Source organism: Poecilia mexicana, unplaced genomic scaffold (assembly GCF_051168715.1).
Source record: "Poecilia mexicana isolate PSO_F unplaced genomic scaffold, ASM5116871v1 scaffold_10, whole genome shotgun sequence".
NCBI classification, from domain to species: Eukaryota; Metazoa; Chordata; class Actinopteri; order Cyprinodontiformes; family Poeciliidae; genus Poecilia; species Poecilia mexicana.
In genome coordinates, this window is record NW_028263379.1 from 23,339,079 (window position 1) to 23,361,857 (window position 22,779).

A 22,779-nucleotide genomic window follows, 5' to 3' on the forward strand; every position below is an offset into this window, starting at 1 on the left:
GACTCAGATCGTCTCCGGTCGATTTTCAACCCACTCAATCAGCGAACAGAATGAGAAGTTGTGAAAAATGACTTCTCTCTTCGCAGTGGAGGACAGTTGTTTACAATTTCCCGTAAGCTTCTTAGGATCGAACTGGCGCATAAGATACGTCATGGATGAACGTTAGCGACTGGGTGAAGTGTAGCAATCATTTCTCAACAGGTGAGAACCCAAACCCTCTGTATGAAGCAAATAGCGTAGGACAAAGCTGTGGTTTTTATCAGGCTGTAGTGGAACATTAACATCATTTAGCTCCATATTTTATACCTTGTCTACTAAGTGACAAGTTATTGTTTGCGCTATTGATGCTGAAGAAATCAGCTCAATGCTGCCACCTCCACTTTTTGCTATCCTGTCAGTGTGTATGCAGTGTTAGCTTTCTGCCTCATTTTTCCTTTGGTAAAATATATATCATAGTTTTGTTGGTCTATCAAATAAATCTCAATACATTCAAGTTTGTGGTTGTAGTACAAACCACTTTGGTTTTACTACCAAAGACTATGAATACAATGCAGAGTAAAATTTATTTTTTTGTGTGAGTTATGAGACCAAACATTGAAAATTCAAATATGAGTGATTTTGATGTTTCCACTTCAAGAATTGACATTTTTGCGATCGAGTCAGAAGCAACACATGCACATCCTCAAACTTTAGCTTCATGGTCTGGCACGTTAGCGGTTCAACTAATATGATCTGTATCATTAAATTTCTGACACTCAAGAATCCATATCCATTTCAGTCCCTGTCAAGCATTGTTAACTTCTTTACTGCTAAATTAAGCAGGAGATATGCTGCCTGAATGGAGCTGTATACAGCTCCTGACAATGGAAGCACAGGGGCCAACAGCGTTTCGTGAGAAGTGAATTAAATTTGTAAGCTTGTGTTGTGTGGTGTGTATACTCTGTGTTTTTTGATTTCATCAAATATTTATGACGGAGACCAATTTTCCAGGATTTATTACTCGCATTTTCTTGGTACATGCTGCTCTAAGCATATGTGAAATTATGGGTTTGTTTATTTTTGGGTCAGCTTACAGGTAGAAAGCCCACAGCTCAATCATTTATATTGCCACTACAGTGTTTGCAGCACAGCTTGCTGTTGATGTAACCAACTAGCACATTTGGAAAAGAAAGATTTGATGTGCAGCACAAGGTAGACAGAAATCAAAGGCCATGGTTCTCAAACTGTGGTGTGAACACCACTGGTGATACTTGAGAGGCCCACTATGATAAAAATTGGTATTAACTATTGACAAGCTAAACAAAATCTGTGCACCAGGAATAAGTGGAATTGGTTGCGACTGTGGTCTATCTATTTCTGGATAGTTGTAAGAATTTACTGCAGTAATAAACAAGAACCGATGGGGGAAAAGGCATTTATTCAATTCAAAATATTGATGATTGGCCAAATCACTGGTGAAAATTGATTTAATGATAATACTGACAATTTAGAGCAATTGTCTTTGAGAATATCTAGTATGTATGTTAGTCTTCAACCCTGTGCAAACAGCCCAATGCATGCACACAGCTGTGTCTATGTGTGGCTGTACAAAAGTGCAAATAATTTGTTTGTTATTTTTATTTATTTATTTTTTCCTTTGGCTATTACTAAGTTTTATGCAAGGTGTCCATATTTGATTTTGAGGTTCATGTGCAATTTAGACTTGTGATATTGTCAGAATTTGTCGCATTTTATTTTTGTATGTCGTTTTGTTTTCTTTCCGTTAGGTTTTTCATGTGCTGTCATGAGTTTAATTGTATTTTAATTTAATAATGTGGTGTCCTCTTGAGCATCGCATTTTATTTACTTCCTGCTTCTCCTTGGACATGGTCAGCCCTGTTGTCATGCCTGTTATGCTCCGTATTCCTGTTATGTTCCTGTTTTTATTGTGTTTTCAAGAATTCCACGCATGACTTTGTTCCCTGAATTCTATTGTTAGCTCTTCTTCTAAGAACACAAGACATCTTTCTTTTTTTTCTTTGTCAACTTTAACACTGGAAATTATTATCATGTGGATCTAGTAGATACATGTTTTGTCTTTTGTTTTTTATCTAAACACAAAAAAGCCATGCTGTACCATTATTTACAAAGTCATATAAAGGTAGGAATACCTGGAAACAAAATTTACTTAATACCTGTTGTAAGATCATTAATAGCGAACTGGAACTGGACAACTTCACGACACATGCTGTAAACGCTCATATAACAAACCAGATAAAAGCCAAAAATAGACACTTCCACTTGCTAAGTTGTCAGGAAATTGGAAAAAAAAAAATATATATATATATATATATATATATATATTAGCAGACTTGTAACTGTGCTCCAGTGACCCAGAAACACATATTTCTAATTGTTCTATCAGGTCTCTTGGGCTTACTTCACAGAGCTTTGACCCCTTTGCAATCAGGCCATAGCAGAGCTCATCAGAACCCAAAGGAGAGATTATCCCCTCAAGCATTCCTCCCTGAGCAGGCTGCTTCAAATACCACCTCATCCTCTTGATGGCATCCAGGCTCGGTGCTGATCGGACATGTGAGCCTGGACGCGTGTGGGACACAAAAGTCAAACGTCCACCAACAGCTCTATTTGTTCTCTATATTCCCTTGGAAGTGCAGCGGGGGACCAAGCCACGGCAAGATGGACTGCGTATGCTATTTTAACCTTTCTCCTTCCTGGACAATCTAATAACATCAGGCTGCGGCGATGCAGCAAAGTCGGCCTCAGCCCAAGGTGACTCTGGCGGGAAGAGGGGGGTGGGGGGTGAGGGGGTGTGTCTCGTGGCCAGTTAGATGAGATCTGCTCACATATCCTGAAGCACCTCTGATTTCACTATAATACAGATGAAATTGTGAGCGATAAGGACTGTGCCACCGAAAGTGTTGCAACTGTGCTGTTGATAAGTGACCTTTTTTTTTTCCCCCTTGGTACAGCGAAGAACAAAAAAAAGAGAGAGAGAGAGAGAGAGAGAGAACAGTATTGGTTGGTGATGAGCTCCATGCTGATGCAGACGAAATAAAAAAAAAGCCACTCTAAACAGTTTAGGGGTTAAGACTTCAATTCTTATCAACTCTTTGATTTCATCAGCAATATGTTTAGAAAAGAAAGTCATAAAAAAAAATTTTCTGGATAGCAGCTTAGGCCTCTGGAACACTGATGTCTGTACTTTCCAAAATATAATTCACTGGGGCTCTCTCTATCTGATTTCCGTGGGACATGTCAGGGGCTAATTGTTAAAAATTGAGTTATTGAGCCGTATGCCCTTCTGCAGCCCCTGAAGGACTAGCACCAACACAAACAGCTCCCGAACACTATTGGAATTCCACCGGAGTATCCCGGACTTACCCCGGCCATAATATTGCTCTAATAATTGGAGCTCACAAGTCATCAAATATCATGGCGGTTTGTTCAATTGATTCAGACAGCATATAGGAGAAGAGGAACGAACACGCATTTCCAATTTACGCATTTGTAATCTGGACGGCATTCTTGGACTCTGTTTTTAATAATGGGAAACTGTGCAAGGCTAAAACGGTGTTTTTGCAATCTGTCCTCTGGCTAGTGGCGCACAAGCGAGCGTACATGCAAATATGATGCCGAGCTCAGCGGCATCATTAAACTCAAGACAAGTGAACACAGAGCTCTTTTCCAAAGAAGAGAGCTACCGTGATGGCGGGGATGCAGCAAAACACCACGATTGATTAATGTAATCCAGTAATTTGATAGGCTTTATTTTGACAGCACACTGTTCAAATGGAGTGTTTGACAGAGCAGAAGTGGGGTGTCAACAGCCTGTTTGCCACATTCTGCAGCTGCTGCAGCAGCACTGAAAGTGATGAGAGCTATATCGCATCCCATCAGTAGAGGCGGTGGATTACTTTTTTTTTTTTGTGCAGACTGCTGACTTCTGCACACAGCAGAATGAGGTTGAGTGAAGGCAAGTCACAGAGCTGGATGATAATAAACCATAGTTGTGATAAAGATGTAATGGATGTGGAATCTGGGCAAAAAAGCAAAAAGGGAAACAGTCATGAATATTATCATAGAGAGTGTGCGCGTGACATGGATTGGGCTGGTCTCATTGCACACACTGGAACCGCACTTAAAAATAAAAAAAATAAAAAATACATCCCTGCTGACTCCCTTTGCAGACGACGCTCTTATCACCTGCGAACAGGATGGAGGCGGCAATGTGTCCAATCAAACAGTTGTCGTTCAGAAGTGTTTGAACATGTTTTAAAGCATTTCAAGAGCAAACTGAGTTTAATTAGAATGGCTGCTGGTTAGCACTAGCTGCAGCCAAAGACGACTACTCGGAGGATATCAACCGTGCCTTGAGCTCTTGTCTGCTCTGGTCTGGCTGAGTCTCCAAAGTCCAGAGTCTGAATCTTTTATAAAAAAGAGGGAGTATTAAAAAAAAAGGAGAAAAATCAGGATAAAAATGGTGGAAGTTCGTTTGGACATTTGCATAAATGGTGTAGTTCTATGAAAGTGCTTGAAAGAGCACGGTCTATTTTACCGACAGGATAAAGTAACATTTCACTCTTGCTTGATTGTTTTTTTGTTGCTTCCATGGATGGATGTGTGATCCTCTGCCTTTCTCTGATTGGGTCAAGGAGGTAACAGGTCCTGGAGGGACCTGGCCAAGAGGAGTCGGCCCTGATCTCAGGCGCTTCAAACTTGCTTCAGCACTGTTCCCCAAAGGTCGTGGCTCAAAGATGCCAACACAACCAAATCATCTGTAATAAGGCAAAGATGAGACCCCGAGACTCCTTAACCAGACACTCTCATGACTTCTTCAGTTTTGTGCTTTTTCCACAAAAACACGTGGATTGTACATCCAAACTCTCATGATCCCTTCAGTAACTCTGTGGGGGTAAAGATCTATTACACTGTTCCATGGCTATGATCAAAAATATGACACGGCCCTGTGTGAACACATTCATGCTTTTTACCCTTAAATAAAAAAAGTATTCGCCTCTCTGAGCAGAAACTAAATGCGATGAATGCTGAGTGGGAATGTACTAAGTAGCACAGCATCCCTTCTCAATGCTCCCCGGTATACAATACACCCAAAGGGAATCGTGAATAATAAAGACTTCAAATGACAAGCACGCAGCGGGGTTAATGATAAAGGTCAACTTGCCAGTATGTAGCCTGCTAGTATAAAGGCCAAGTGGCGCAGGATTCACAATTCACACGGGCTCCTGGCCAATATATGGCAGCAGGACCCAGGGTTTTCCAAACCAGATGAGAGCCGTTTCTATGCAGCAAATCCATTTCCAGGGCGGCTGCCAGGTGCTGCACTCCTCACTGATGCTTTTATTAGCCTGCTACGTCAGGTTATGCGATGACAGAAACTAATAGAGTTTGATGTGGGGGGGGGGAGAAAGCAGCGAGGCTCGTAAGTATGTAAACAAAACAGGAACGAATGAAACCCTGGATTACGAGGGAGAAATCTTAGGACCAGTGGTGGGAAGTAACGAAGTACAAGTACTTCGTTACTGTACTTAAGTACAATTTTCGTGTATCTGTACTTTACTTAAGTAGATTTAATAATGGATACTTTCTACTTTTACTCCACTACATTTTACAGTAAGTATCTGTACTTTCTACTTCACTACATTTCTAGAAAACTGTCGCGTTACTCGTTACATCCAAGTCGCGTTGCGCTTTTTGTCCATTAAAATGTGACGTTCAGGGACTTAAGGTGGCGCCGTAAAATCCGAGCAATAACGTGACTTAGTGTCTGTTGTCACCCATCGCCTCCACCTTTACTCGCACGCGGAGCTCCAGACATGCGCAGTGGTTTCCTCTGAGCAGGAGTAGATGTCTATGTGATCGTCGGTGATATAATAGCGCTGCATAAACCATAAGATATGGCGACATGTAAAATCAGCAGCGCTTCGCTTTCACAGACGGTGGGGACTTCGTCCAACTTTTGGCGTCACTTGGAAGGAAAGCTTAAAGAAAGGTAAGATCTGTGGACGTGATGCTAGCAAAGCTAGCTGTACTGTGAGACACACGTTGCATCTGCGATAAAAAAAAAATTGTCACTCCTGCGATTAATTATTGTGCGGAGATGTTGACTGATATGTCGCACATATTGGACAACGCTGTGACGAAAGTCTGCTGTATAGTGATATAACATTCACGAACGATCCGATTCTTCTGGACGGATCTTTACTAAGGTTGATAGAACTGAAGCCTCACTGAGAGCCGTTCTTTGTTCTTGTGATTCTCTGGTACACTGCAGTAGCTAATATTATTTTATTTAATTTAAAAAATATCTAGATTTATTTAAGTAAGTAAAACAACAACGTAAGAACACAGAGCATGCTTATGAGGGGCCGTTTAGGACAAAATTTACGTTTTGTCTCTCACACACTACCAAAAAGTCTCGCATACTCCAAAAAAGTTGCCTCGCATACTCAAAAAAATTACGTTTTGTCTCTCACACACTACCAAAAAGTCTCGGATACTCCAAAAAAGTAGCCTCGCATACTCAAAAAAATTACGTTTCGTCTCTCACACACTACCAGAAACTCTCGCATACTCCAAAAAAGTTGCCTTGCATACTCAAAAAAATTACGTTTTGTCTCTCACACACTACCAAAAAGTCTCGCACACTCCAAAAAGTAGCCTCGCATACTCCAAAAAATTACGTTTCGTCTCTCACACACTACCAGAAACTCTCGCACACTCCAAAAATTACGTTTCGTCTCTCACACACTACCAGAAACTCTCGCACACTCCAAAAAAGTAGCCTCGCATACTCCAAAAATTACGTTTCGTCTCTCACACACTACCAGAAACTCTCGCACACTCCAAAAAATTACGTTTCGTCTCTCACACACTACCAGAAACTCTCGCACACTCCAAAAAAATAGCCACGCACACTAAAAAAAATACTAAAATGTCACACACACACAAACGTTAACTTTCTCGCACACATACACTGCTACCAGCTCGCACATTCACAAACGTTAACTGTCTCGCACACATACACTAACAGCTCGCACATTCACAAACGTTAACTGTCTCGCACACATACACTACTAACAGCTCGCACATTCACAAACGTTAACTGTCTCGCACACATACACTGCTACCAGCTCGCACATTCACAAACGTTAACTTTCTCGCACACATACACTACTAACAGCTCGCACATTCACAAACGTTAACTGTCTCGCACACATACACTAACAGCTCGCACATTCACAAACGTTAACTGTCTCGCACACATACACTGCTACCAGCTCGCACATTCACAAACGTTAACTGTCTCGCACACATACACTAACAGCTCGCACATTCACAAACGTTAACTGTCTCGCACACATACACTAACAGCTCGCACATTCACAAACGTTAACTGTCTCGCACACATACACTGCTACCAGCTCGCACATTCACAAACGTTAACTGTCTCGCACACATACACTAACAGCTCGCACATTCACAAACGTTAACTGTCTCGCACACATACACTGCTACCAGCTCGCACACACACACACACAGACGTTTATCTCTCACATACACAAGACTAAAGTTGAACACACAGTACTAAGACTCGTTTTTTGAATGTGTGAGAGCGAGACTTTTTTTGAATGTGTGAGAGCGAAACTCTTTTTGAATGTGTGAGAGCGAGACTTTTTTTGAATGTGTGAGAGTTGTCACGGAAGAGGCGGGGCATAATTTTTGGATCAAACTGCGCATGCGTAGATCCTAAACTATAATTTTCCATTTTTGACTCACTGTATGTTGTATTACTTAGTATATTTGTGTTTTTAAATATATATAAATATATTGAAACTATCTTTCAATAGCTACCTTATATTAAACTATGTTAAGGACAAATGTCAAACATAGTGCAAATATTTTGAAAACAAAGTAAAAGATCTTGCAGGTATATTAATCTCCTTCCTCCTTCATCAGAAATGAAAAATTATAAATGCACACTATGTGTTGGGAACCTGTGTTTGTTGACTGACTTTTATTTGTCAGGCTTACGAGACAAAAGCTGAAAAAAGATCGATTTTCTTCGCTTTCAAAATAACACAAAACAGCGAAAAAAGACCTCCACACCGGACCTCGTTTATTTATGTATGTATTTTTATTTTGATAGCTGCCGATTAAACTGAAAGTTACACATTGACATGATCATATGAGTAGTTTTTACCGAGAAATCGATCAGAAGCGCCGTGAAAATGGTCAGATTCACCGGATCCACGTCTCTGGCTGCAATGCGCGCTCCCGTCACAGGGGGAACAGATTTTCACGGGGGAACAGAATTTCTCACAAGACCTCTTAATAATTCCTGTAATGCTGGCACCCAGTGGACAGATTGTACTACAGCAATTTTGCTATTTTTAATCAATCAATCAAATTCATTTATTTCTATAGCACATTTAATCTACAAGAAAGTTAAACGTTCTATATATATTTAAAATATATATAGCACAAATATACTAAGTAATAGAACATACAGTGAGTCAACAATCGAAACTTAAGGTTTAGGATCTACGCATGCGCAGTTTGATCCAAAAATTATGCCCCGCCTCTTCCGTGACAACTCTCACACATTCAAAAAAAGTCTCGCTCTCACACATTCAAAAAAAGTCTCGCTCACACACATTCAAAAAACGAGTCTTAGTACTGTGTGTTCAACTTTAGTCTCGTGTATGTGAGAGATAAACGTCTGTGTGTGTGTGTGTGTGCGAGCTGGTAGCAGTGTATGTGTGCGAGACAGTTAACGTTTGTGAATGTGCGAGCTGTTAGTGTATGTGAGCGAGACAGTTAACGTTTGTGAATGTGCGAGCTGGTAGCAGTGTATGTGTGCGAGACAGTTAACGTTTGTGAATGTGCGAGCTGTTAGTGTATGTGTGCGAGACAGTTAACGTTTGTGAATGTGCGAGCTGGTAGCAGTGTATGTGTGCGAGAAAGTTAACGTTTGTGTGTGTGTGACATTTTAGTATTTTTTTTAGTGTGCGTGGCTATTTTTTTGGAGTGTGCGAGAGTTTCTGGTAGTGTGTGAGAGACGAAACGTAATTTTTTGGAGTGTGCGAGAGTTTCTGGTAGTGTGTGAGAGACGAAACGTAATTTTTGGAGTGTGCGAGAGTTTCTGGTAGTGTGTGAGAGACAAAACGTAATTTTTTTGAGTATGCGAGGCTACTTTTTTTGAGTGTGCGAGAGTTTCTGGTAGTGTGTGAGAGACAAAACGTAATTTTTTGGAGTATGCGAGGCTACTTTTTTGGAGTGTGCGAGAGTTTCTGGTAGTGTGTGAGAGACAAAACGTAATTTTTTTGAGTATGCGAGGCTACTTTTTTTGAGTGTGCGAGAGTTTCTGGTAGTGTGTGAGAGACAAAACGTAATTTTTGGAGTGTGCGAGAGTTTCTGGTAGTGTGTGAGAGACGAAACGTAATTTTTTGGAGTATGCGAGGCTACTTTTTTGGAGTATGCGAGACTTTTTGGTAGTGTGTGAGAGACAAAACGTAATTTTTTTGAGTATGCGAGGCAACTTTTTTGGAGTATGCGAGACTTTTTGGTAGTGTGTGAGAGACAAAACGTAATTTTTGGAGTGTGCGAGAGTTTCTGGTAGTGTGTGAGAGACGAAACGTAATTTTTTTGAGTATGCGAGGCTACTTTTTTGGAGTATGCGAGACTTTTTGGTAGTGTGTGAGAGACAAAACGTAATTTTTTTGAGTATGCGAGGCTACTTTTTTGGAGTATGCGAGACTTTTTGGTAGTGTGTGAGAGACAAAACGTAATTTTTTTGAGTATGCGAGGCAACTTTTTTGGAGTATGCGAGACTTTTTGGTAGTGTGTGAGAGACAAAACGTAAATTTTGTCCTAAACGGCCCCTCATACATGCTCATTGCTCTTTGTTTTCGTCACCTGTCATGGTGGCAGACGTTGCAACAGGAGGGAGGATGAGAACAGTCACCTCCCTCTCTGCTTGGTTACTTATTGCTTATTGCGCCTTGGACAGTGTTCATAGTTGAGCGTTGTTTACCGTTAAATGCTGTGTTTAATGGTGCAGACAGTTGTGGTTTCTGACATGGGCAATATGGGCAACCGCCCAGGGCGTTATCTTTTTAGGGATGGCAGGAGACCACCACAGATTGTAGCACTGAGATGAGAACAAAGCAGAATGAAGAAGAATTTGAATTGACACTGGTTAAATTTATTTCAGCTCTAAGTATTTAATATCTAGGTGTTTTATGGGAATGTGGATCTTTCAGATCAATTTGAGAACTAATTTTGATTGGTACACTTAATTTTATTGTCATGTAGCAGGGGGTGCTGGTCTTGGTCTTGGCTCGGTCTCGGGTTAGGTGGTCTTAACTACAACTCTGCTATGTGACTCCTTGGTTCCATGTCCTCCCCCACCTTTCTGTTGGATTTCTTTCAAAATAAATGCCACTAGTGGCAAAAAAGTGAAGTTCATGCTATGTTAGGACAGGAGACCAGATGTTTCCATCCCTGAAATTATGATGCATAGAATCACATATCTAAGTCTAAACCATGTTACAGAGAGTAAACATAATAAAACCATGCTTTATCTGTGGTATTGTTCATTAAAATGGCACATTTCTAATGTATTAAAATGAAATACGATCGGTTCACTTAATGAACCGATCGATTAGGCATTATTAGCAAGTACTTTTACTTTTAATACTTAAGTATTTTTAAAAGCCAGTACTTTTTTACTTTTACTTAAGTACAAATGTTAATGTGGTACTTTTACTTTTACTTGAGTACATTTTTGTCTGTGTATTTGTACTTTTACTTAAGTACATATGTTGAGTACTTTCTCCACCACTGCTTAGGACAGAGAAAGCTATTGAGGTTACAGATTTTCAATAAAACTCGCAGCACAGCAGAGGAGAAGCAGGATATTCAAGTGCAGAAACGGTGCTATTGAAATATATGATGCCGGGGATCAGAAATGCTGTTCCAGTAGACCAATAAAGACTTGACTGGCATCAAACACATTAAGGCACTCAGTATTTACAGTCGCTTGCAAGACTGTTCACTGCTTTTGAAGGTTTTTTTTTTCTATTTCGTCAGGCTATGACCACAAGCTATATTGTATTTTGGGAGGATTTTAGTTGACAGACTGACACAAGTGCACTATTTAAAAAAAAGAATTTGTTTCCCCTCGAATTAAAGTCAGAAGTTTGCCCTATATCTGTATTTATCTTCCTTGTTCCCTAACCCCTATACAAAAAAACAGTGTGGGTCAGAGCTGAACTTCACATCAAGCCTTGTTTATTCTTCACATGAGTACCTTTAAATTTTCATTTCATACCAGCCACTGATTCAGCATTTCTAATACCAACGCAGACTCAACTTTGTAAAAAATGTGTCGTAGTTGGCTGAAATCACATAATTTATTTATTTATTTTTTTTACATTTTTACTCTCTCTCTCTCTCTCTCTCTCTTTGCATCCATAAATTGAAAAACTTTGCACAAAAGTGTGCTCTGATGTGTAGTGTGAATTAATTGAACTCTTAGAACACAAACTGACAAAATCTGATTAAATTAAATAAAACTTCTGGGTCTTAATAATTTCAATAACTTTACTGGTTCGGGATTTATCGTTACATCATCCATTTGTATTTGCTGAATCATTACCCATGAAGCCCTTTTGCTAAAAACCTCAACCCTTGAAAAACACATTTAATCCTCTGATGAACATAACAAATCAAATTAAATGATAAAAACCGCAAAAGTAGAACAGTGTAGCCTGTGTTAAGACTCATTTCTCCCTCCCCAGAAGCGCACACACAAATGCTGCAGGGTAAAAAGTTTTCTTAACTTATTCCATTTCTTTCCTTGTTATTTTTAAGGAAATCATGTCTGCATAGCTCAGTTAATGACTGATACTGAAATAAATTTATGAACATCTGTGCTGCTTCCTCTTCTTGGTAAGCAGCTCTGTCATGCTGTGATGTAAGAATCTTTTAAACTCTGTTGGTACACAAAAATACTCTTTTGTTGCAGTTGCTGGCTTTATTACAACAGATATATCGAAAACGGCTATAAATTATTCTCAGTTTTGATCATTTTAGAATAGCGCTAGAGATAACTTAGCCAAACTTGACAAACATACAACACACAAAAAAATTAGCATTTTTCCCCATATGTTTTCTAATGGTTTAATTTATAACAATGACATTTTCATTAAACTTAGACAAAAAATGATCGATTTCAACAAAATGGAACTTTGACATTTACAAATAGAAATATATATATTTTTTTGTGAACTGATGAAGCACCTTGCTTTATCAAGGTGCCATCTAGAAAGGGAAGAGGAATTGGCAATATCATGTATCAATCAATCATTTAATGAAGTTTATTTGTATAGCACATTTCAGCAACGAGGCAGTTCAAAGTGCTTCACATCATAAAAACACAAAAATAAAAAGTAAAAAAAACATAGCCCTAGGAAAACTACTAGCTAATATGTCATTGAAATCTGCTTTTAGTTACAATATGAAGTATTGCAGCGCCTGTTAAGCTGCGTTAACAAAGAACTTGTTGAATCTTTGCTTCAAAATAAATGATTTTAAGTCGAAAAATGATGAAGGCTTGTTTGTTTTAAGTAATTTTGTAATCCCTAAAACTCATCCTTCACCTACCAGCCCAAAGCCATCACCGTGTTTCCATAAGTACTCAGGCACTCAGTGAGAACCCAGTTTCTTGTACTCTGGCTTGCAACATTAAAGCCATCCCAGTCTCCTCTAATTCTCAACATTTCCCACCAGAAATCTACTTCTTTACTGACTTGAAAAGAAAGAGTGGGCAAAGAATGTGGTGAAAAATCCAACATGGATCTGTTTTATACCAATCAAGACTTTTCAGCGAGGAAAATAAAGTTAGACTGAGTTGGACTGTGGCCATGGCTTCTTTGACTAGAGAAAAGGAGGCTGCACTGAATCTCACACTGCAGCTGAGAAAAAATAAAAAAAAAACAAAAACAATAGTGCTTTCTTTTTGCTGCTTGAGTGATAGTGCCCTCCCACACATTGGTAAGCTTCCTTAAGGTTATACAAATCCACAAGTGACCCTCTTTAAAATCGATTCTCAGTGGAGAAACATGGTACAAAAGACAGTTTACATAATCTGCAAATAAAAACTGCCTATGTTAGATGTGTGGATAAGCACCTCTTTCCTTTCCAAAGTTCTGCAAAGGTATCTATCGCCAACAGCTTTCTTCTAACTATGTGTAACTGGGAAATGGAGTCTTGTGGTTTGTCTGATCACAAAATCGCACGTAACTCAGAAGTCCACTGGTCACATTAGCTTTTTTGTCATTTCCTTAGTTGTCTCACATCATCAATCAAATTTTAATATCAAAGATAACCTGAGTAATTTAGAAAAAAAAACAGTTTTGAAATGATGATTACATTTATTAAGGGAAAACAGTAGGGACAGTGTGGCATTGAAGGAGAATTTTTATATCACAATAACAAACATTGTGTCAACAGCAGCAGAGTTTATAGGTGAAAAAAACTGCTGATCGAAGGAGCCCCAAAAAGACTCGTTTTAGCAAAAAGCATATCTGATATACATTATGGGGTCAGTCTGATGGTCAGGGATGCTTTGCTGCTTCAGGACCTGAACTGATTGTTTTAATAGATGGAGTCATGAAACCTGCTTTTACAAGGAAATCCTGAAGGGGAGTGTTTGGCCATCAGTAAGGACCTTAGCTTAAGCGTTCTTGAGTTATGCAACAGGATTAAGATCCCAAAAACACCAGGAAGTCCACCCCTGAATGACCCAAAATAAGAAAAACAAAACAAAGTGTTTGAATAGGTCTAATCAAAATCTGGACTTAAACATGTTTGCGATGCAGTGGTGTAATCTTGTGCATAGTCAAGATTGCACCACAGGACCATCAGAGTTAGCATATTTTCTCCAATAAGTGAGATAATTGTGACTCCGCTTTTCTTTGTTTCATATTTAAATATTCTTGATCTTAAACATTTGAATGTGTCAAAAAAAATACAATAATTAAAAACAGCAGAAAAGTATCGGGGAATAAACGCAATATCACATCAGTGTAGAATCTTCCCCTAAACTCTACACAGTCACGACTCTGAACAGAAACAATTCTCACGTCTGTCCTATTTTAATAATAGAAAACTCCCATTCAATGGGTGTAATTAAGAGAACTGTGACCAGACCTTGTTCGTACTCTGTCTCCAATCCTTCCTCCCCCGATTGTTAGTTGCGTCCACTGTGACGGTGCAACACAAGCTGTTAATTTTCCACTCTTTCGCAAACAACTTCGCTTCCCACTTTAATCCATCATTCTAAAATCGTCACCTATCGTTGCTTAGTAGTCGCGTTCACCGCCACCTAAAATGTTGGCACTTTCACCTACACTTCTCTTCGGAATGTCCCTAATTGAACCACATTCCTCTCCCTGTTCTCTTCCTCCTACTTTTTCACCTTGTCAGTTTGTCATTTTTGTCCTCGCCGTCTCCAGACGCCTCCCTCTGTTAGCACCTCTGCAGAGGCGCTTGTGTGGCAGCAGCTGTGGAGAGCTTTTCCCACACAAGCAAGAATTGTTGACCTTGGTGCTAAGGCTTGGTCACTGCTATGATTAATGCCTCTACAAGACAAGAAGCCACTACCTCCACCTGCCTCGACCAGTCTATATCTTTTAACACTAATCATCCCTGTCCTAGGGATGATGCGTGTGAAAGATTTGTCCTCATGATACACCAATCTTCTCTTCAAAACTGCTGCTGAAGAGGGAGTAAACAACTGCAAACAGGGGAGTTTTAGCTTCACAAACACTTGTTTTTTTGGTCCTCTCCCTCTTCCAGAATGATGAAAGGCGTTGTACTGGGCTCATCTGGAAGGGGTACATGCTGGCTGTTGTTCGATAAGGCAGTTTACCTGTTTGCGTTTTACCCTCAGGAAGAAGAAGCGCCTGTGTGTTTTGTGGTTGTGAAGTTAAAAATCCCTCAAGGACAAATGCGCTAAGAAGAAAAGCTGTGCTGCCATTAGGAATCCCATGCTCCCTCCTGGCGCGGAGCATAAAGCAAAACAAAGCATTCGAGCAATGAATCACCTCAGATAGATCTTTCAGGCACCATAAACAAGATTCCTAATACAAGCTGGGAATAGACTAAAGTTATAATGGTCTCAGAAATACAAATATTCACCTTCGGGTGTACAATATATCTTGCCGGTGTCATCTCCTGACAGAATTATATTTGTTCAAAGACTTCATACAGCGATATGTACTGTTTTCATTTAATTGATTTTTTTGTCCCAGTGTCAATATCTCTAGCGGAGAAACAGAACAGTAATTTGCTGTCCCTATTACCCACAATGCATTGTTTTCTTTTTTTTCTTTTCTGTAGTTGTTTGTGTCCTTAAATTCACTTGAGTTTGGTAATGTAAATGTCTTTACAATATTTAGTTGGGGCCTGCCCATAGCATTGCATAGGGAAGATCAGTGACTGCCTTGTGAAGCAAGCCTTTTCCCTAAAGTTAGCTATTAGCTAATTTTCTCATTAATTAGACATGTTTAGTATACTAAATGGAGCAAGTCAAATTAAAACAACATGCTACTGATGCTCCACATGCTGCTGCCAGCATTTAGGCTAACATTAGCATTTTGGCTAATTTTAACTTATACACTAATTTTAACATATAAAATGGCATGCATCCATGTTATTCAACATGCTTGTGACTCTCCACATGCTGTTGAGTACATTGCAGCTTTCTTTAGCATTGATGCTAATTTTTAGCATCAGAACCCTGGGTTCCAACCGACGAGCACACTTTGGCAGGCCCCACTTAAATTCCGTCAGGAATTTTCTAGTTGGGGCCTGCCATAGCATTACATAAGGAAGGGCGGTTACTGCCTTGCGAAGCAGTACAAAAAAACAATACAAAAGTAAAGTCAAAGTGTCAGGATTTGGGTCTTCTGTGTTTATTTTTGGGGTTTTTCTGTGTTTGTTGTGATCCTGTTCCCTGTGAGTCTCTGTGATGTCCTGTCCTCCCTATTAATTGTTTCCCAGGTGTGTCTCGTTCCCTGATCACCCTCCCAGTGTTTTTAAGTCCACCTGTTGTCTTTGTCTGTTGTCATATCCTAGTCACATGTAGCTTGTCGTCAGTAGTTTTAAGTCGAACTGTATAGTCCTGAGGCTACTTTGCTCCATGTTCAGTCTTTGTGTCAGTTGCTACCGGTATTTAGCTGTCTGCTTTTTGTCTCTGCCGTGCTGCCTGATCTGGACTGTTTGAGCCACTTTCATCGTTAAATTCATCATCACTTTCTTCATAACCTGGACTCCTGCGTTCATTCTCACCTTCACAAACCACCACTTCATAACACAAAGAGCTTCAAACCTCTTTAAAAAACCTCAAGAAGGACTCAAAACTGCAGGTTGAGAAGATTGAGACAGAAAAGAGGCACATTATGTCTGAAATCAATGCATATGAAGTGAAGGTTGAAAAACATCAAAGTGAAGTGAAGAAACTTGAGATTGAGGTGTCCCGAAAGATCGACGAAATCGAAATAATGAGATTTTGAAATAAAGACAAGTACAGACTTCTTGAGGGCAAGGTAAACACTCTGGAAAAACAGTTGAAAGAGGCAGAGAAGGAAAATAAAATTCTTGAAGAGAAACTTCCAAAAACCCCAATGGAGGAAGCCATGGATAGAACTAAGCAAGAGTTTAAAGCAAGGGTCGATTTATCTTCAAGCGCATTAGCTGTGGAAAAACAGCGAAACAGGACATTAAAAGAACGTCTGATGAGAAAAGAACAGGAGGTAAGTAAACTCATGGAGCAGCAGGCTGAGACCTCCAAGCTCTTAGCCTTCCAACAACAGAGAGAGGCTGCGGCTGTGAAAATGTTTAGCCCACACAGAATCTGATTGGAGAGACCTAAAGACAGAAATTAAATCCTTAAATTATCATATAAAGGTGCTAAATGAAAAGAGGGAGAGGGATCAAAACCAAATTAAAGAAGCCACCGACCAAGTGCAGAAGGTGACACAATTGTACATCAGTGAGAAGATGGAACATGAGATATGGAAGGAATCCTTAAAGAGCAAAGAGGCAAAGGTAGAAGATGAAATTACTTTGAAGGGACCTACAGATGTAAGCAAAATTGAAACAGAAACCAATGATAAACAAGTCAGAGGTTCAACCACCGATCCAGGAAAAAAAAGTCCAGCTACCCAAAACAAAGTCGATATGTAATCGAAGAATTCTGCTTCTGCGTGAAGGCAAGTTGGAGCCAGCATTTAAAGAAGGCCACCTTACAACACAACCAAAATTAAAACTGCAGCCAACTCCCCCAAGCAAAAGGAAGCCTGAAATCCCGCATTTTACACCGACAGACAGGAAAACTGAGCGGAGAAAAATTAGCGGGCAACCTGGCGGGATCGTAGATGAGAACGGTAAAGTTCCCTCATTAGAGGCTAAAGGCAAAAATATATCATGAGGTGCGTTTGGATGGATGGATGGATGGATGGATGGATGGATGGATGGATGGATGATGGATGGATGGACAGTTCCAATCATGAAATAATAACGTCATGAAATAATAACGTCTGCATAGACTCTCTTTTGTTTGGCCATAACCATAATTTTCTGTTTTAATCGAATCAACTTTAGATTAACTCATCAATTAATAACTTGCATCCCTACCTGTACTGAACATTGTGTTTCTTTCTACGATACACTCTAAACTAAATGCATAGGTTTTCTCCGGGTGCTCCGGTTTTTCCTACCATTCGGGAAAAAAAGTGATTAGGCGGTAGCACTTTATTTGATGGGGTGTGAATAAGACTGTCATAGCACCGTCATAAACATGACATAACACCTGTCATGAACATGAGAAAGTCTTCATGACACTTTATGACTGTTGTCATAAAGTGTCATTTGGTAAATCATGACACTTTTAATACAAAGTTGACATTATTCAAAATGTCTTCGTTATGACAACTTGACATTAACCAAGAAATCATGATCTGACATAAATTTGTTATAAAAGCATTACTGATTGCACTTAAAAAAATATGTAGCTTTATGTGGTAATATTTTATTGCTCTGCCATTTTGCTAGTCTTAAATTTCTTAATTTAATTGATCCTAAAGTGTTACAGCAAGATGTCTAAAAAGTATGGAAGCCCATCTCCGCCACTATCTTAAGTTAAAAAATAAATAAATAATCTCAAAATAATGAGATAGTATCTCATTATTTTTCATATCATGGACCAGCCATTTGCAGTCCTCATAAATATTCTATGCAGACCACAATTCATGAATAAAATTCAATTTAAAAGAACACCCAGCACAGGCTGTTGATACAGATTAAGAAAATGTCAAAATTTTACTGATAAAAGGTTTTTAAAACATTAAGAAAAATAAAATATTTTCCAAACAACACATAGTTGAATAGATTAAACAATATTTTAATAAAACAACATTGTTTGCTTTCATAAAAAAAAGTATTTGGTAAAAAAAAAAAACTACTCAAGTACTTAGCAACTGTTTGATATTAAATCATAATAGCTGGTTTAATTCATAAGAGAAATATGTAATCAGACAGAAAATATCAACTTGGATCTGGACTTTGATTGCAACTTGAATCTGTTTTGATTAAAATGATCTCAGTGTTTCTCTGACTGTACATCTAGAGTTGGTGCCATGCTAGCCAGTGACCCTCAACCCCCATCCCAAGTCTATTGCAACCTTCATATGACTGTCTTAATGGATTTCCCTGTATCTTTGAAAGCCAATTCTGTGCTTGACTGTATAGCAACATGTTCCAAAGCAGTTAATGCAATTCACACATTTTGCTGCTGTACATTTAAAGAAGAAGGGACCTTCAATTCACATCCACCGGTAACTGAGATTATTTTTTATGAGCTAGACTATAAAACCAACCCAAACAATCCGAAATATTGGAGGTCACACAAAAGGAGCAGTTGGTGTGAATAAATCCTCTGATGTATTAATACAACTCTTAAAAGGGCATCTGGCTCCGAAAGCAATAAGAAAGGCCAGGTATTCACACAAAAACTCTATTTGTGAAGGTTTTATAGCTTTGACCTAAAAAAAAAAAGTCAGAGCTGGAAGAATATTGTCATTGCTGTAGGCAACACTACGACTACACACCTATACACCTGTTGTTAATTTGGCATTTTTAGCTAACAAGACAAGACATCAGTAACAGGATTTCTTTTTTGGCCAGTAAGAAATAAAAAATAAAATGTTCTTGCAGCACCATCATATTGTATGTGTGACCAAGAAAGCTGAGGTATCATTCGTGATGAATTGCTCAACTATTAACCCCCAATAACCAAAACCTTCAAATAATGATTTGGTGATGCTTTTCTTCAGCAGAGTAAGAGGAGCTGCTAGAAGCTGTCTCCCTAGACATTAATAAAAAGAAGGACGGAGCTTTATACAAGCAATCCTGCAAGAGGTTGAAGATTTGAGATTGTGGCAACGGTTCCCTGCCAAAGGAAATCAACCGTAAATGAACAGCTAATGGTGCAATGGAAGTATTTAAATACACCATAGTAAGTGTGTCAAAGTCCACAAATGAATCTAGTTGGGAATCTGCTGGATGTTCAGATGCTTCCAGTCTAACAACGCTTGATCTGTTTTGCAAAAAGGAATGGTCAAAAATGTTAGCCTCTCTCCGCTCAAAGGTGTCAGAGGGCAGAATATAAATGCGTGCTAAATGTTTCTTTGTGCAATCATAGCTTAGTTGATGTGAATTCATTTGCAAGGCAGCGTAAAATCATCAAGACAATCTAACTCAGATTGTGGTGCATTTTTGCACTGTAACAATATGAGGTTTTGTCTGGACCGCAAGCGGTCTCCACAAAGCACGTCCTCCATCACCAAACAGTAAAGGTCAAACTTCCAGCAATAAACCTTCTCATTCACAAACACTGACACAAGCCTGACATTTTCCCTCGGTGAACCGCCGCTCCATCTTTGCATTTCATATTCCCATCTTTGACTGAAGTGCTCCATTTTTACAGGAGATGCTCTGAAGGACCCCTTGACCAGATGAAAGCAATTGTCGGTTGGCTCTCTGATGTCTTTGTAATGCATATTTGCGGCTTTGGTGAAAGTACTACAATCATCTAAACGTGTTTTCATCTCTGGACAGTGCTACAGCCGAGCTTTGCTTTGCATAGTGAAAAGCCCTTCTGTACCATAGACATTAATTTCTTAATGTCACAGTTTTCCAAAAATGTCATGCTTATGAAATATAATGAGCTCTGTTCTTGTTTCCATTTGTTCCAGGATGAAGGGGGAGGACAAACTCTTAATTACAACGCACCACCAAAATCTCAATTGAAATAAAAGCGATGTTTTAATTCAAGTAAGATGAAGCGCATTAATTCGGTACACACAAGTTGTACAATTGTCTAACGCTGACACTCAGCTGGTAGTTAAAAAAGGAAAGATCATTTTAAATACTGCAGGTATACCACACACCACTGTATTAGTAAGTGTTATGTTTTAGATATGTTCTCAAATAAATGACAAAATATCCATTTTGTCATTTGAAGATCCCTACTGTTTTGAGTTTTGCTGTCTTGCTGAGTGTAGAGGTACCCAATGAGACAAATGGAAAACAAGCTGAAAGCTAACAAATAGTCATATGGTGATTGTCATTTGAAAAAAAAAATAAAAATGAACCCATGACATCCAATATGTAAACTGCCGTTACCTGGCCATATTTTAAATCGATCGCCTCATCTTGTTTTGCAGGAGCAGGCGTGATAAACGACCCCTGTCAGTTTTAAACTCTGTGACAAATATACTGTATCACCAGTGACAGGTTTACATAAAAGCCATCCTCTGTTTTTATGCCACGGCGTTGTCTTTTAGTGGAGTAGAAGCAGCAGAATGATTGGATTTGAATTTGTAGCACCAAAGGTTATTGAAGTTTATGCAATGAAACAGCTGGAATGCAATCTAACTTTAAAATTGTAAAAAAAAAGTAAAAATAAAAATAAAAAAATTACATAGTTTGATACATCAATAAGTTTTAGTGAATGTGCAACCAGAAGTGTTTACATCCACCAAAATAGCTGAAGCGTTAACTTGCTATGAAGACTAATGTTTTCTGCCTCCAGGACTCAAGGAATATTTCATTATAATAAGAACATGAGAACAGTAAACCCATGATCGCAAATATGAGTTTGCACATGCTCCCAATTCAGAAAACAGGCACGAGGGCAGATTTGTGCTTATAAAGTGGTTTACATAGCAAACAGAATCTCTGCTGAAACAGTTTACCCACATTTAAATGAGTCATTATGCATGCATTTTCCTCCAAAACCATATTTATTTAAATAATAGCTAGACCAAATAACTCTTCATTCTCCATCACCAAAATAATTAGGGTAATGCAGATTTTGCTGAAAAAGTGAAAGATGTGTTAAAGACAAAAAAAAAGCAGCACAGGCAATTGATTCGTTCTTCTGGACTTAATATAAAATTGTCATCTAATCATTGTCAGATACAAAACCTACAACTGAGACTTTCTAATAGGTGCCTAATATTGGATTTAATTGATAAATATTTACAAATAAATGAACTATTTAGAGAAGATACTGTATGTCTTTATCATGTGCCTTAAGTGAGCCACACAGGGGAATCAGTACATAAGGGGGTGAGAGGCTGAAGTGGCGAACCGTGAATGAAGGGGTCAGTTTTATGGAAGCAGGTCTGAAGTTGGTCGGTTTCTGTTGTTTTTTTTTTTTAACTGTGCAGTCATAAGAAGATACAAAGAAACGTAATCTTGAACAGTAGAAATGAAGAACATTGTTATGAACTGTGAAATGTCATACTGTGAGTGAAAATCATTCAAAATTCAGTAAAAGAACTAGGGGGTGTTGTAATGGATAGAGAACTATTTAAATTAAGTTATCTAAATTATTCAAATTTGTATATTTATTGTAAATTATTTAAAGGATGTTGCAGGTTGTTTAATGATGTTTGTCTGTTTTGATTACCACTGTTGGTGGTTTATGTTTTGTTTAATTGTATTTGCACTTTAAGTTTTTTTTTGTTTTTCTTTTTTTTGTACCTCGCGGGCTGCCGTAGCCAAATGAGGGCAGGCCCTATAAAAGCTGGGAAATCACTATCAATGAATAACTTCAACAAACTGTCGGATGTGCTTGGCACTGTTAACGTTTAGCGTTCCCCGGTGAAAGCAGCGAGGTACGTTTTATTTTGTTGTTTGTGTTATAAGTTTATGTTATATTCTAATATTTGTATCTGTTTAGTTTTCACGGTGACTATGGTGACTGAGATGGGTGTGGTGACTGTTTGATGATCCACATCAAAGAAAATAAACAAACCATGAAAATCACCCGTCGAGACTGCGCAAAATTAATTCACGTGCTGGGGAGCTGCTACAGTGAAAACTCGAGGCTTCCGTGTGTCGCCTTCCATTGACTGTGAGACGTTTGGATCGGACATCGGCCGAAGTTTGACGCCGCTTCGGAGTCAACGCCACCATGAGGAGCTGTCTTCGCGGTGGATCCAAGTTTGCATGAGAAACTGATGCCGACAGACGATGATCGCTGGCTCGGTGAGAGATTGACTGATCAAACAATACGGAAACGACTTGGAGATGAGGTCACCTGACTATTATTGGCGTTTATGAAATTACGCCGAATTAAAAGGTAAACGGGACCAAAAAAAAAAAAAAAAAAAAAAAATT

General features: G+C 38.9%; 1 long non-coding RNA gene and 1 pseudogene across 1 annotated transcript; both read left to right on the plus strand.

The window, feature by feature from the left end:
- The window catches only part of LOC148157116 (uncharacterized), a 33,339-nt pseudogene extending 15,871 nt beyond the window's left edge, over positions 1-17,468 (plus strand).
- A 4,484-nt stretch (positions 17,469-21,952) lies between these two features.
- Positions 21,953-22,425, plus strand: LOC148157117 (uncharacterized). Its single transcript, XR_015764490.1, has 2 exons — positions 21,953-22,274; positions 22,340-22,425. It is a non-coding gene; the product is annotated as an uncharacterized LOC148157117 (long non-coding RNA).
- Positions 22,426-22,779: the final 354 nt, after the last annotated feature.